This window comes from Musca autumnalis, unplaced genomic scaffold, assembly GCF_047663935.1.
Source record: "Musca autumnalis isolate F117 unplaced genomic scaffold, ASM4766393v1 scaffold_3, whole genome shotgun sequence".
NCBI classification, from domain to species: domain Eukaryota; kingdom Metazoa; phylum Arthropoda; class Insecta; order Diptera; family Muscidae; genus Musca; species Musca autumnalis.
The window spans coordinates 205,254,996-205,269,300 of NW_027411866.1; the positions used below are offsets into that span (position 1 = coordinate 205,254,996).

Below are 14,305 nucleotides of genomic sequence, written 5' to 3' on the forward strand. Positions count from 1 at the left end.
ATCGATTTCAGATGAGTTTTCATTTGACGTATACACAAAGGAATTGACAGATGAAATCGAGTGGATTTCGTAAATGTAAACATAGTATTAACGACTGATTCAAAAATTGCATTTTTTCAGTTGCCATTGTCTTTTTTAGTGTTGCCAAATCGCATTGATACTGTCGATTCAGAGTTGCCACGAAATAAAAGTTTAAGACAATTCACACGAGAGGATTCAGCGTTGCCACAAAATAAAAAAAATAAGACAATAAATTTTGGACAGTGTTGTGTCAGGGCGAAACCTATAACTCTGCGTGTTGCGTATGCGTTCAAAAATACAAAAACAAAATACATGTATTTAAAATTGAAATACATGTATTTTGTTTGTTTTTACGCACACGCAACACGCAGAGTTATAGGTTTCGCCCTCCAGGGCGTTGTTACACTATACCATGCATGGTTGTAATTTTGCAACAGTGTTGTATTCATACGTCGAAAGCACTCTTTGTTTTCGGGAGCGTATGGCCTATAATAACCAAAATAAAGACGGAAGTAACGGAAAATTGTAAAACTAAATAATATTAGTTTACACTAGCATTTTATTATCATGGTAACAGTTCATTTAGACTAGCCATAAATCCTCAACTGGATTTAATAAATCTAGTACAAATCTCATTGCATTTAGATATACCTTTGGAGAATTTAAATGACAATCAGCTGATTTTTGTCAATAGCACAATTACCAGGGTCGATGCATCTGCCCATCTGATCGAATTTGAAACGTCAAAGGATGTTGTTGTAAATTGAATTCGTATCAAAAACATACGGCAAATTAGTCGATGGTCAGACTAGCAATGTTTCTTGAATTCCAATTTCGTTAAAGTTTCTTTTCAAGTTTCGTTAGTGTCCACACCCGTTAATGTGAAATTTAAGATTTTTGCGTGTCCTATTTATTTTACCATTCGCGTTTTTTTGTGTTTCACATACCAATAAAAACAAAACAAATATAAATAAACTAAAAAACAACACAAAATAAATAACTTTAATAATTAAATTAATATTATTACTTAAATTTTCACTATTTCATTATTTAAATATTGTTATTAAATCTTTTTATGCTTGTTTTGTTATTAATGTTTGCTTGAGAAAATAAACATGAAAGAATATGGAAGAAAAAAACTTGCAACGAATAACAAGAAGAGGCAACACAACAAACACAGAAAACACATGGGTTTCACTACTTCATATCCCTCGCCTATAAACTTGACTCGCCATGTCCCGGTCCACACTAGAGTGATTTCATTGAAAAAATTGCATGAAATTATGCGTCTCTAGATCGACCTCCATAGTAAAGTAAAATCATAAAATGGCTGTAGTGGGGAATTCGATTTAAGAACACCTAATTTCACGAAATTTTTTTAATGAAATTCACGTTAGTGTGGACCGGGACCATGTTGAAATCGTGCTAGTCTGACTATCGACTTGGATTTCATTTGACGTTTAAGCAATGGAAATGACAGTTGAAATCGAGTGGATTTCGTAAATGTAAACTAACTATTAGTGTGAAAACTATTACTTGACAAACTGTTGGTCCGTTCCAGTACTGCTCATTTCTACACATTTTTACTATTTTTTTCGATAACATAAAGGAAAAATCGGTTATCGGAGTAAAAATGTGTAGTACGGGAACAGACCATGTATGTTTTGTGTGTTGAGTTTCTATATAAGATTACATAAAATCTTATTTGAAAACAGCTCACGCACAAAAAGCTCTTTAAAACAAGTAATAATGTATCAGTCGGCTTTGCCGACAGGGATATACCCTCATCCTGTGTGAATTGAAACACTTATTCCCAAAAAAAGACTTAGGTTGGTTTTCAACCGACAAAATATGGATTTGGATTAAAGCTCAAACGATTTGCGCGGGAGGTACCTAAAAGAATTTACCGACATAGTCCATTTTGGATGTGGGTCTTATTTTGGGAGTCATTCCTCTCGATAGATATCGAGCGGCAGTCATTTCAGTTGGTCACCATATAATTTAGAACCTTTGGACCATTATATCAGGAAACATGGATGTAAAGAGGGGCACTAATAGCACGGTTACACTACAGCTTTTTGCCGGGTTAACCCACTTCATGAGGATTTATTTGCTTAATCTACTCAAATCTGACCAGATTTGCCATACAAAAATTAAATCCTCTCATGGCTGGGTTTATTTTAAATCCGGCACAAATCCACCAAAAATACAGTACTGTATTCGGTATTTGTGCAAAAAATCCAACTCTACTCAAAAAGTACCAAAAGTTGCAACTGTTTTTGCAACAGAGTTTGTCGTGTTTTACACGTTTACGATTGGTCGCATGAGATTTTATGGAGTTATTAAATCTAAAGTTACTTCGTAATCATAAAATTATTTTTTTTTCATTAGACACTTTTTTAACAAAAAGTACGATTGATACCATGATACAAAAATGTATCCCTGTGTGTAAAATATACCAATATGAGCAAAGAGGGGACGATATCTCATACGAGAAATTGTAAAAGTGTAACACACGACTTTATTAGTTATTTTGTATGTATAACGTAAACAAACATCAGCTGACAGTTTATATCCTCGAAAAGCTAAGTGTAACCAGCAATGATTAACCCACTGGATCTATTAAACCCAGTGGGTTAACCTTCAATAGTGTAACCGGAGTATAAGAGTATCTTCGGTAAAAATTTCCAAAGGATTCCCGATCAGACCCTTATACCCCGGTTACACTATTGAAGGTTAACCCACTGGGTTTAATAGATCCAGTGGGTTAATCTTTGCTGGTTACACTTAGCTTTTCGAGGATATAAACTGTCAGCTGATGTTTGTTTACTTTTACAATTTCTCGTATGAGATATATATGGTAACATGGAGCGGCTTCGCCACTGGGGCGCCTTCGCCAGCACCGACTTTCTTGATAATTATAACTGCTACAGAAATGCCGTTAAAGGGAAAATTGTGAGTTTAAAGAAGATCCTTCATCTCCCATAAATTGGCATTTCTATCAAATATATGATTGCTGATGCACGCGGTTTCATGTTTTTGGGGTATTGAGAAAAATATTCATGGTGGGTATATTTTGTGATATCTTGTATACCTTTTGTGATATCAAAATTATATTTTATACCGTTAATAGACAACTACTGAAGAATATAAATCCAAATAATTTGCATGATAAAAGTAATTATAAATGTCAATATATTCATATTATGAACTATGTAGGGGGTGGGGCGGCTACGCCATGATAGGGGTGTTGTGGGTTAATGTGAGAAATATGTCAGGTTTAACTTAAATTGTTTATGCTATTGATATACCACGCTATAATGTGAAGTTGAAATCAAATATTATGCTAAACCTATCTAGTTTGGCAAAAATTTCATTTTTTTTGCCTAAATTCAAGGTACCTACTTCAATTAACGGCTAGAATATGTTTCTTTTTGTAAATTTTAGAATAATTTTTGACTATTAAATAGAAAACATGTTCTTTTTATGCATAATGTTGATATCTGGGGAGGAAGTATGGTAAATGCCAGTTTTAGAGTCCGTTGATATATGTCCTATGTCGATGGCGAAGCTTCCCCATGGGTGGGGAGGCTTCGCCACTTTTTAGACATTTTGTAAATGCTCAAAAATAATATTTTAAAAACAAAATTATAATAATTTATTTACACGGTGCCACCGTGGTGCAATGGTATGCACACCCGCCTTGCACGCAGAAGGTCGTGGGTTCGATTCCCCGGTCAGGCAACATCAAAATTTTCAACGGTGGCAAAATACCCCTCAGTAATGTAGGCGACATTTCCTGAGTATTTCAGCCATGTAAAACTTCTCTATAAAGTGGTGTCGTAAGACACGCCGTTCGGACTCGGCTATAAACAGTAGGTCCCATATCATTGAGCTAATATGAATCGGGGTGCACTCATTGATATGAGAGAAGTCTCCCCTGTCCCGCCTGGGATGTTTGTGGAACAATTATATTATATATGTCAAAACTTATAGTCAAGATATGCTAAAATTCTTACCACAAATAATATTTGGAAAAACTTTAATGATGTCGATATGAGAACATTTTGAAAAAAACGTGGCGAAGGCGCCCCATGTTACCATACAAACATTTCTGATACATTTTTGTATCAAGGTATCAATCGTACTTTTTGTTAAAAATGCTTGTTTACATTTACGAAATCCACTCGATTTCAACTGTCAAATCCATAGCTTAAACGTCAAATGAAATCCAATGGATTTCAGAAAAGATTTCATTTGACGTATGTATATGCAAAGGAATAGACAGTTGAAATCCACTCGATTTCGTAAATGTAAACGTACTATAACTTTAAATTTATTAACTCCATAAAATCTCATTCGACCAATCGTAAACGTGGAAGGCCCATACCTATATACGGACGTATACCCAGGGCGTTTGTGGTGAAAAAAGTAGAACACATCGACACCTCCAAATAATAGTATGCTAAGTCTAAAAAGTGAGTTTTGCAGGAGAAGCTCTCAAAGTTTGGAAATTTTTTTGAAATTCAGTACTATGCTATGTCAATATTTGTTTATAACTTCTGTTCGGATTGACCGATCATTACCAAAATTAGACAGAATTTAAGTTAAAGGACGTTCGACACCTCCAAATAATAGTTTGCTAATTCTGAAAAGCGAGTTTTGCAGGACAAGCTCTAAAAGTTTGGAAATTTCTTTGACCTTCAGTACTATGCTAAGTAAATATTTGTTTATAACTTCTGTTCGGATTGTCCGATCATTACCAAAATTTGACAGAATTTAAGTTAAAGGACGTTAAATAAAAAATGTAAAGAACTTGAAAACATGCTAAGTCGACTTAGCATACTATTGTTTGGAGGCGTCGACATGTATTCTTATGAGAACTACCGAAATACGTCGAGCGTATACTTTTGTAAGTTGAAAAAGTTTAACTTTGACAGAACGTTATTGTTTGTATGTGTGTGTGTGATTTGTATTTTGAAAACAAAAGCCCAACAACACATGAAATACAATTTATTGCAAAGGAAAAATGTTTGTTTTACGAATGAAAACGTTTAATAAAGTTTCTGTCACGGTTTTTGTGTTTTAAATGAGATTTCGGATTCAACGTATTTAGGTAATACGGACGCTCAGAGAGCGTTGTTGTGGTAGGTAGGTGAATATTTTTTGTACGTCACGACTTAAATTAGGTATAGCTGTAAAACACGACAAACTGGCAAAACAGTTGCGACTTTTGGTTGGTTTTTTGCACAAATACCGAATACAACACTGTATTTTTGGTGGATTTTTGCCGGATTTAAAATAAACCCAGCCATGAGAGGATTTAATTTTTGTATGGAAAATCTGGTCAGATTTGAGCAGATTAAGCAAATAAATCCTCATGAAGTGGGTTAACCCATGTTTCAATTATTAGAAGATTGGGCAGGTTGATTAAATTTTTAAAAAACAACTCTGAAGCCAGTATGCTTATAACTTCAAAATTACTAATAACAAAAGCAACAAGTTTTGTTTATTTGAAATTATGTCAAAGTTTGTTTTGTTTACATTTAATTTTAAAAAATAATTTATTTTTTCATTTATTGACGCTCCCACATGAAATAAACATATATATAGCCATGTCCGTCTGTCTGCGGAGATCACTCTAGTGTCCGAATTGATTGATGTTTTGGATAAAATGTTGGCCAACTATATTGTAGGCCTTTATAATTATACCCTACACCACTATGTGGGGAGGGTATTATAAGTTGGTTTTGGCCAAAAAGTTTGTAACGCATCGAAATAATGGTCCTAGACCCATACTTATATATACCAAAATGAATGTCTCGACGAGCTGGCTATGTGTGTCCGTCCGTCCGTCTGTCCGTCTGTCCATCTAAACCTTGTAATCACGCTACAGGTCGCAATTTTGATCGGATCGTCACCAAATTTTGGACGTTGATGAGGGTCCCGGAGGGGAAGAAGCCTATTGATTTTGGTGATGGTGGGATAATAATCAGGGGTCGGAATGGGCAAAAAACTTATTTGCGGAAAAAGTCAACGTTTTATTTCAAAGCGAATATCTCCGCATCTATAATGGGTATATCAAAAGTAGAAACAATCACCTTTTAAACGATGTATAGTAGGTTGTCGTAGGTGGTCAAACAAAGAAGAAATCGCAATAGCCGCTAATACAACCCATCTTTTTATTTTTGCGATTTGAGTTATAATGACGAATATCACAGCTTTGGTTGGGGATCTTCCAAAAGCAAAGCCTGACTATGAAAGAAGAATATCCCATCTTTACAATGATTCAAAGCGGGTTGGCGTAGGTGGCCCAATAACGGAGATATAGCAATAGTCGGTAATACATCCCATTTTTCAATTATTTTCAAAAACGCGCTACAGGTCGCAATTTTGATCGGATCGACACGAAAGAATAATATTCAGGGGTCGAAATGGGCAATAATTTATTTGGAGAAAAGGTCAAAGTTTTATTTCAAAGCCAATAGCTCTGTTTCTTTAAGAGGTATATCAAAAGCAAAATCTGGCAAGGAAAGTAGAAAATATCACCTTTACAACGATGTACAGTAGGCTGTCGTAGGTGGTCAAACAACAGAGATATCACATAAGTCGGTAATGCATCCCATTTTCCGATTTCCTTGTAATCACGCTACCGGTCGCAATTTTGATAGGATCGTCACGAATTTTTTGGGAGTTGATGCGAGTCCCACAGAGGAAGAAGCCTATTAAGTTTGGTGATGGTCGGATAATATTCAGGAGTCGGAATAAGCAAAAAGCTTATGTGGAGAAAAGTCAACGTTTTTTCTTATGCGAATATCTCCGCTTCCGATAGGAGCATTCCAAAAAGAAAACCCGCTAATTGTAGAAGAAAAGATCTCCTTTATATTGATGCAAAGTATGTTGGCGTAAGTGGCCAAACAACCGAGATATTGCAAAAGTCAGTAATATATCCTTTTTTCATTTTTTTTGTAATCACACTACCGGTTGGAATTTTGATCGGATACTCACTAGATTTTGGGGGTAGATGCGGGCCCCACAGAAGAAGAAGCCTATTGATTGTAGTGATAGTCGGACAATATTTAGGGGTCGGAATGGGGGAAAACTCATGTGGAGACAAATTCAAAGTTTTATTCTTTGTGAATATATCGGCTTCTAGTGGGGGTTTCCAACGGCAAAGCCTGTCAATAGAAGAAGACAATATTACCTTTAAATTGGTGTAAAGTAGGTTGCAATCACGCTACAGGTCGCAATTTTGATCGGATGGTCACGAAATTTTGGTTGCTTATGGGGGTCCCGAGAGAAAAAGGCATAATATGTTTGATTGTATTCGGATTATATTCCCTAATAGAAATGTTTACCAGTGAAAAGCTTATGCACAGGGGTAGTGGTGTAGGGTAACACATGGTCGGCCCCGTCCCGACTATAGCCTTTGCTCACTTGTTTTTGTATTGAAAATTGGCTATATAAGTCCACGTTTTGGTATAGCCACAATATAACGAGACTTATCGCTTTTAGGAATACTGAAGGTGCCATTCGTGTTTCTAGAGGTTAAAAAACGTTTGTATGGTAAGAGTGACGAAGGAGAGAACGTTAAAAGCAACGGTTTTAACCGGCTTTAACATGATAATGACTTATCATGGTGCCTCTTCCATCTCAAGTGGACCCTGATCTCCCCATGTGCTGCACGTTCATCCATAATATTTATAAACACTTGGGTTGTCCGTTGGGCTAGTAACCCACCCTATAAAAACATCGTACTATGAAAAAACAAACCCCATCTAAAGTTCATGAATCTCGCAAACGTTTTAACGACCATGATCTGCGAATCTGTACCTGCGTTTCTTCATAGAGAAGGTGCACTTTATGCACTGGCAGATATGTTTGTAAAGAACAATGCCGATATTACGGCATACAGGAAATACAATGGGAAAGGGAAAGGCGTCACAACAACACCCAAAGGAGACGCACTGAATTATGTGCAATGACATAAATCATGAGTTCGGTTGCTGATTTATAGTTTGTCGGAGGTTAAAACATCTGGTATCCGGATTCACTCTGAATAAAGACTTGCTGCAATTGGATAAAGGCTAAGTTTTTCAAAATCAATTTTATTTGAAATTCGAAAATCTGACTACGGATTAGGCTGATAGACTTCGCATCCACAGAACACACGATAACAGCACCAGATTCAGGCATCTTCACTGTCATTTGGGCATCTGACGGTCTGGTTGGACATAGTTAAATTGCAATCACAAAAGATAGCCACAGCATATTCCTCCACTGAACTGCCACAACTGCTTAAAAGCATTCCTCGCTAATGTTGAAGTCACGTTTGTTTTCGAAAAATGTATGTATTGTCTTCTGTTTTTATTTATATTTTGATTTTATTTATATTTAATCAATTTATTTTGTCATTTGTCAAAACAGTTTTGACACAATAGGAGGACCTCAGGAAAAAATTGTAATCATATGTTTGCTGTGTCCTACCTTGTAATGATTGTACCATGGGTTAACCCGGCAAAAAGCTGTAGTGTAACCGTGCTATTAACCGCACTTAAACAAAAATGTTGAACATTTGTGTGCGCGGTACTCCAAGGAGTGAACCGATAGATCCCACTTTTGAACATAAACTAAGTTTGCAGAAAATATTTCGAAATCCGAAGTTTGGATCAAATCGTTTGCTATAGCGAATATTTTCGAACTTTTGTGGGGGAGGTGCCGGAAGGAGTGGACCTATAAGCACCATCTTCGAATATCATCTAATATTCGAAGAAATATTACGATTCGGTTCCAGAGATGTAGTGCGTACCAGCCACTACAGATGCTGGCCATAGGTGTATTTTTACTGTTTTCGGTAACATTCTCAAGAAGTATTGATTTTCCACTCAAAAAAACTTGTACCATCGTTATAGGGGATTTGAGTGCAACATGTTTCACGAAAAATCAAAACGATTCGAGAGGAGGTGATAAAATGAACTTTTCCGACATATATAGTCCATATAACTGGATCTACGTCTCGTAGAAATATTACGATGTGCAAAGTATTGATCAAATCGGTTACTGCCTTCGAGAGTTATCGTCCGCTCGATTTTACCGAAAAGTTTTGAATATTTTTGGGGAAGGTAGGTACCCAAACGAGTGGACCGATATGACCCCATCATAGAACTTTTTTAGTATTGCGCAAAATATTACGACTGCCAAATTTTGGTTTATCCGTTGTAGAGTTATTATCCATCCATCCACTACACATGGTGCCATAGCAGGTTTTTACAGCTTTCGAGAAGTATGGACTTGTCCCTGCAAAAACCTGTACCGTCGTAATCGGGGTAGCGAATATCAAAAATCAAAACGATTCGAGAGGAGATCCTAAACTACGCTTTTCCGAAATTTTGTGTGGTTGTTATCCGAAGGGGTGGAGCGATAAAGTCCAGATTCGAACTTCATCTATATCTGGTAGAAATATTACGATGTGCAAAGTATGGATCATGGATCGTTAAGTCCCTTCGAGATAATTTTTGCGAAAAAAATTTAACTTTTGTGGGGAGGTACCCGAGGGAGTAACTACAAAAGCCAAATTTGGAACCAAGTCGCTTAATCCGTTAGAGAGTTATCGTGCCCTCCATCCAGCCAGACAGACAGGCATTGCTAAATCGACTCCAAACATACTTGGGTCTAAAACCATTATTTCGATGAGGCACATTTTTCCCTATGAATGTGTATATACCCTCGTTAGCATAAATGTTGAGGTTTTAACTAGGTGTACAAATTATTTGTACATGATTTAGTAATGGTTGTGCTGTTGGGGAACTTCGTGTAATATTGAAAATTATTTTAATCAGTCAGTTTTCCAGCAGCAACATTTTCTATTAATATGTTCGATCATAAAATATTAAAGTACAATGGGCAATAAAAATCTATGTATTTTAGATAAGTAGAGCACAAGAGATAGCAGTTTATGTGAACAGCTGGGGTGCATTGATAATAAAGGCATCGCCCAAGAGATAATGCACTCAGCAAGGGAGCAGGTTCTTGTAGTGATAAGAGCATAGAATAAGAGAAGATAGGCTAAGAATTATTTTGTAACTTAGTTCTTAAGATTCATTTGATCTTGAATAAAATTGGAATTGAATCCTCAACCGAAACGAAAGGTTGTCTTTTCTCTTCTCGCATTTACAGCCTTCGAGCCTTCGATACATAAACCTATGGGTTTGTGATCGGGGTTTGAATTAGCGACAAAAATATTAAAAAATTGAGTTTTCCCCCACCAGTGGTAAGAGACTCAATAAAATAAGAAAATAGAATCAGCTCTTCTCAAGAAAAGATGGGAATTGCTGAAAAGATAAAATAATAATAATAATAATAAATAATAGAAAGGCCGCGAAGGCAAAAATGGAAATGCCGCAAAGGCAATTTTAAAAGCCGTGTAGGCAAAATGAAAACGCCGCAAAGGCAAAAATTAAAATGCCGCAAAGGCAAATTTAAGAGCCGTGAAGGCAAAAATGAAAACGCCGCGAAGGCAAAATTAAGAGCCGCAAAGGCAAAAATGAAATAGCCGCGAAGGCAAGAATATAAAAACCGCAAAGGTAAAAATTTTAAAGTCGCGAAGGCAAAAATAATAAGGCCGCGAAGGCAAGATTTAAAAAAGACCCAAAGAGGCAAACAATTGAGAAAAGACCCAAGGAGGCAATTTGAAAAAGTCCCAATGAGGCAAAGTAAAGAAAAGACCCAATGAGGCATAAATAGAAAAAGACCCAGAGAGGCAACAATTTGAAAAGACCGAATTAAGCAAAGTAAAGAAAAGACCCAATGAGGCAAAAGTAGAAAAAGCCGCGAAGGCAAACATTTAAAAAAATACATAAGAAATTTGAAAAGAGGGCATGAGTCCCATTATAAAAACAAACACAAAAGAGGACGTACGTCCCAAAACTATACTCAAAAAGTCTTCTCTCTAAAAGAAATAGAAGCACTTTATGGAAGGACGGAAATGTTCCCGCCGGCAAGTCCTACAAACGTAGGATTTTTAGAATATTTCCACAGTCAAATGCAGTCGCATACCAGTGTCACATATACAACAACAAATGTGGACATGCAACAACAATCACCATCAATCATCAACAATGCAGAAGAACCCGTAGACGGTTTAGTACAAGCTCCTTAATCCTTAAAAGAGAGCAGTTCCAAGCAGCGAACGTTTTGCCAAATTAACGTTGTCATTAAATAAAAAAAAACCACAAGCAGAAATTGAATATCGCAATCCTGAAGAAGTAGAAACAGATCCTCCAACATCAATTGCAAGCCAACTCTTCAAACAAAAGGGTGACGAATCTATTGCAACGAATCGATTGCTTCCAAGGAACAAAGTAGCGAAATGAATTTCATTATTTTACCGAAGCAATATGAAACAATGGATCCAGGTAAGACGATACCGAAGGCGACGATGAGTTTTAAGACATCAGAACGGCAAAGTTTAGAAAGCCCACATCTGGCTGAACTTGAGATGCTCGAGGAGAGTAGCTTTCTCTATGCTAAGAGAGTTAATGTTTCAAAGAGAGATGCAACGGCAAAGGGGAATTTTCATCATTAAGGACAAACCACGAAAAACCAACCAATGGCAGCAGACGTCGCCAACATATGGGTGAAGATGTCCGAAGATAAGATGGAAAAACAATTAGCGCAGTAGCATTCATTTTCATTTTGTATTATACATACTGTTTATTAGTTTTAGAGAAAATATTTAGGATGACAAAATACAGTCCACTACACAATACTTTTTTAAGCTGCCCCGGAGAATATACAGAGTGGTTGAATATTATCCTTGTTTTGAGTTCGCAAAAAAATTTAAAATTTTTCCTTGTGCAGATATATGTAAATTTTATAACCAAATTGAAGTAAAATCACCAAAATTTTGATGCAGCTATGACGAAAATGCAGCTATTGAATGTGCACTAAAACATAATATCTTAAACGGAATCTAGAGAATAGTTGCCTATAAACAGATTTTTGGTCAGGTAACGCCAAAATGCAGCTATGAATAATGCAGGTAACCAGAAATTACTGTACAAACAAATGTTGTACATGCTTTTGGTTGAGATTGGCCGCTGGAAATCCTCTTATAAAAATAGATTTTGGGAATTTTCAGCTCTCCAGCAGGCAATAAAAGTAATAAAAGATTCAGTGATCTCGTACTCTTGTGCATACGACTGGGTGATAATAAAGGTCATGACCACACACAAACACACTCACATCTCGCATGATAAGCAAGCAGCGCGCTGCAGCGTTCCGATATTCTCTATTATTAGAAACGATAAGAGTGATTGTAGTTGCATTATAGCTATATTACATTACGTGTATTTCATGTGTATGTTTTGAATTTTTTACATCTACATGTTGTACACATAGTGTGATCCATATAAAAAATTTCATCTATCAAAATGATGTGTGAACCCATGTGTAACTTTTTCGTTTTTGAGCCCTTCCTATTTTTGTATGTACAATAAATAGAAAACAGCTGATTTGTTTGTTTTGATGAAAGCAGAAATTTGCAAAATTTGATGAAAGAAATAATTTCTTAAAGAAACTTAAATAAATCGATTTGATAAAGGATTTGTTTACATTTATAGGTTATGTCACATAAAAAAACATATACTGGTGTAATAGCAAAAATTATAAATCATATGTAAAACGTCATTTTTCGCACACACAAAGAATTACACGAGGACAAAAAATTCAAAACATACACATGAAATACACGTAATTTAATATAGCTATTAGGTTAAGTTACATTTTCATAAGTAGTTTATAAGTAGTATTTTATTCAATAAATATCAGTGTTGTAAGAGCACTCACTAAGAAAAGACCTCGTGTCTCTTCTTTTTTAAACACTAGGCATCTCTGATTCTTCTAAAAAAGTTAACTAAGTGGTAGACCATTCTTGTCCACCATTAATTACCTTTTAAAAATAAAACACAATAGTTCATTTTTAATTTTTGTATACATTTATTTTATTGCATTTTTTCTTAAATTTTTGCTCAGTATCTACCACAACAATTCATTATTATTATTAATTTTGTTTAAAATATTATTTGTTTTTAATTTTAGTTACCATCAATTATAATCAGTTGTTTGTTTAATTTAGTTTGGTTTGTTTTATAAGTTTCTTTTTTGTTAATAAAAGTGACATTTTGTTATCAATTCTTTTGGTTTGGATTTTTTTCTTTGGAACAATGATTTACATTCATTCATTTAATGATGGTTTTGCTTGTTAATTATTATTAGTTTTTTAATGTTTTTATTATTAATTTTTTAGCTATAATTTTAAATTGGGTTTAGCTTAATTGTTTTATTTTAATCAATTAATTGTTAAGTTTTTAATGTTGTGTTTGTTTATTTTTTTATGAGGTTATGTTGTTAAACTTAAGGTTTTTGTTGTAATTTTGTTGTTGTTGGTTATATGAAAAATTGTTCTCTTTGTTAAAAAAAAACAATGTCATGTTGTGGATCATGAGTATTTTGTTGTTATTTCATTGTTTGTTTTGTTGTTGTTGCTTTGTACAGAACACATATACAATATATACGAGTATGTATAATAAAAAATAAATTTCTTTTGTTTATTTATGTAAATGTAAGTACACATTGTATTTATGACGAGACAATGTTGCCTATTTGTATCCGGCATGACCTTATGCGGTAAATTTTTATTAACTTAACGTCTATTTTTTCACATTTATTTATTATTTTGTGTCTGCGGGAATGTTGTATTTTTGTTTGTTTCTATATTTAATAAAAATGTTAAGTTTTTTTTTGGTTTGGTTTGTTGTTGTTTCTTTTAATTACTAACTACTTATATCATGTAATGTTAACTTGTTTTGCCTTTTTAAATGTTTTTGTTTTTTGTGGTTTTGTTTGTTTGTTTCCTTCTTTCGAAAAAGAATAACAATTTTCATAAGAGTAAGAAATTAATTCTATATTATAAAATAATATGAATTTAATTTCTTATTCTTATTGTAATGTGGCGATTGCAAGACCAATAAATCGGTGTATTCCGCGTTCTTTGGTCCTGCCTTCAGATGGTTCTTAGTTTGATTTCAAATGTATAAAAATTAACTAGAAATTTAAACAATCTATAAAAGGCATTTATTTTGGTATATTTAAAAAAAATTACACTAGTTAAAAAATTTTTTTAAATATATTTTAAAATAATTTATTAAAAAAAAAACGTACAACGTTCGATCTTATATAACCATACGACAGCAGTATGAAACTGATAGGCCCATTCTTACGTTTT

The 14,305-nt window shown here is 34.7% G+C and overlaps 1 long non-coding RNA gene across 1 annotated transcript; it reads left to right on the forward strand.

Moving 5' to 3' along the window:
* The first annotated feature begins 4,350 nt into the window (after positions 1 to 4,350).
* LOC141396989 (uncharacterized) lies at positions 4,351 to 13,948 on the forward strand. The gene is made up of 3 exons (XR_012411292.1): positions 4,351 to 4,396; positions 8,463 to 9,778; positions 12,907 to 13,948. It is a non-coding gene; the product is annotated as an uncharacterized lncRNA (long non-coding RNA).
* The last annotated feature ends 357 nt before the right edge of the window (positions 13,949 to 14,305 follow it).